Raw genomic sequence first — 2,241 nt, 5'->3', positions numbered from 1 at the left:
TGCCCGGCCTCCTTGTCCCCCAATCTTCTTATCACAGACGTGCATTAGAGAACCAGGTAGGTTTTTGCTTCCTCTCCCCAAAGCCTGGAGGTTCCAGATCCATCCCTCTTCACACCCCTTCACACTCAGCAGTTTTGTTTTTTTTTAAAAAAAGAATTTTATTTATTTTTTTTGTTAATCCTCACCCGAGGATATTTTTTCCATTGATTTTTAGAGAAAGTGGAAAGAAGGGGGAGAGAAAGAAAAAGAAACATCGATGTGAGAGAGACACATCGATTGGTTGCCTCCCACACGGGCCCCGACCAGGGACTGGGATCCAGCCTGCAACCCAGCTACGTGCCCCGGACCAGAATCGAACCTGAGACCCTTCAGTCCGTGGGCCGACGCTCTAATCACTGAGCCAAACCAGCTCAGGCTCCGCAGTTTTATTTTTATAAAGTGTGTGTGCCCAGGAAATCTACCTGCCCTGGCAGAGCAAACAGGTGGCGAAGAGTGGGGAGCCCCTTGCGGTTGCCCCTGTGGACTACCCGCAGGGCACCCTCCTGCAGAGCCCAGCTGCTTCCTTCCTCCGGCCACGCCCACCCCCTGGAGCCTAGAGAGGCCTGTGCTGTGCTGCCCGCTGCTGTTGGAGGGCAGAGGGCTGGCCCGAGGGTGAGACCGCAGGCCCTGTCTTCTGGACAGGAAATTGTTCTAATCTCAACAACTCCTTCTCCCCAGGGAAAGGCCCTGCTCAAAGCATAGGACCTAAGGGGCGGTCACTTCAGATCTATCCGAGGAAAGGGTTCTCCTCCAGAGACCTCCCCCGCGCCCTCGCCAGGACCCCCACACCGAAGAGGCCCTGCCCACCGGCAGGGCAGAGGACACAGACCCTGACTTGGTGCCCATCAGATCTGAGGTGCCACCCCCTCTCCTCACAGCCCTCAGGAGGAAGCAGGGCCGGGAGGGCCCCCAGGGGGCCAGTTGGCCTGTCACCCCATCTCAGTCTTCCTTTGATCCCTGAAGTCGGATGTGTGGGTAGAGTGGCCTCACTAACTCCTTGTGGGGCTTGGGGCCAGTTCAATCCCCTTTCTGGGCCTCCATTTCCCCTTCTGTAAAATTAAAGCTGGACCAGCCCCAGCTGGTCTGTAAGTATCAGACGCTTCTCAGGGGACCTGCAGGGTTTAATTCTGGAAGGACAAACTGAAAGAGCCTCCGGGGTAGGAAGTGGGGGTGATGGCTATGGGCAGGGCTCCTTCAGGCCCTAGGGCAGTGGTTCTCAACCTTCTGGCCCTTTAAATACAGTTCCTCATGTTGTGACCCAACCATAAAATTATTTTCGGGGCTACTTCCTAACTGTCATGTTGCTACTGTTATGAATCATCATGTAAATATCTGATATGCAGGATGGTCTTAGGCGACCCCTGTGAAAGGGTCATTTGACCGCCAAAGGGGTCGCAACCCACAGTTGAGAACCGCTGGCCTAGAGCATGGGGGCCCGACCAGGTGGGAGCTTTGTCTCTAAAGGTGAGTGACAAGTCCCACTGGACAGGGCAGAGGAAGGGCCCCAGGGCTACTGCTGTCAAGGACTCTAAAAGCCAGACTGACCGACTGGACCTGTCTGTGCACATTCGCTCCTGACCAGGTGCTGGGAGCAGGGTCGGGCTCAGAAGGTGGGAGAGCTGCTTTTAAAGGCAGGCCCTGCAGCACATCACCCAGGGCCCTGGCCCTGTCCTGGGGTGCTCCAGCCCAGAGGGTCTCACCCCTTAGTCCAGGCTCTCCCAGCCAGCCCCGGGGGAGGGGGCCAGCCCCGGGGGAGGGGGCTGGAGCGCCCAGGCTTGGGACCCAAACCGGAAGAGGTGTTCGGACAGGGTGCCCAGAGTGGGCGAAAGGGGTGGGCGCCCGGGCAGAGGGAGCCGCGGAGATTGGCAGCTGCTGTGCAGCCCGGGAGGGACGGGGAGGAGTCAACTTGTACACGTGAAAAACTCCAGCGGGGCCGGGCTTTCCCTTCCTCCTCCTCCTCCACCTCCTCCCCCTCCTCTTCCCCACCTTCTCACTCCTCCCTGCCCCTCCCCTCCACCCTCCCATCCAGCTCAGGTTGCAGCCTCTCGGGGAGCCGCTCACCTTTCGGGAGCAGGGCCAGCACCTCCGAGCCGGGGCAGGGACCCCGACCGGGCGCGGGGCGCAGCGCCCATCCGCGGGGCCCCAGGACGCGCGGTGAGTCCCGCCGGCGGGGCCGGGAAGGAGGGGCGTGAGGGGCACCGT

General features: G+C 59.8%; 1 protein-coding gene across 1 annotated transcript in view; it reads left to right on the top strand.

The window, feature by feature from the left end:
* The first annotated feature begins 1,998 nt into the window (after positions 1-1,998).
* The window catches only part of CDK18 (cyclin-dependent kinase 18), a 24,930-nt gene continuing 24,687 nt past the window's right edge, over positions 1,999-2,241 (top strand). The window contains exon 1 of the mRNA XM_015569267.1: positions 1,999-2,193. The gene's annotated coding sequence lies outside the window, so the exon portion shown is untranslated. The remainder of the gene's footprint in view (positions 2,194-2,241) is intronic.

Source organism: Myotis davidii, unplaced genomic scaffold, assembly GCF_000327345.1.
Source record: "Myotis davidii unplaced genomic scaffold, ASM32734v1 scaffold710, whole genome shotgun sequence".
NCBI lineage: Eukaryota > Metazoa > Chordata > Mammalia > Chiroptera > Vespertilionidae > Myotis > Myotis davidii.
The sequence above is the reverse complement of the archived record's forward strand: the minus strand, read 5'-3'. Positions and strand labels throughout refer to the sequence as shown.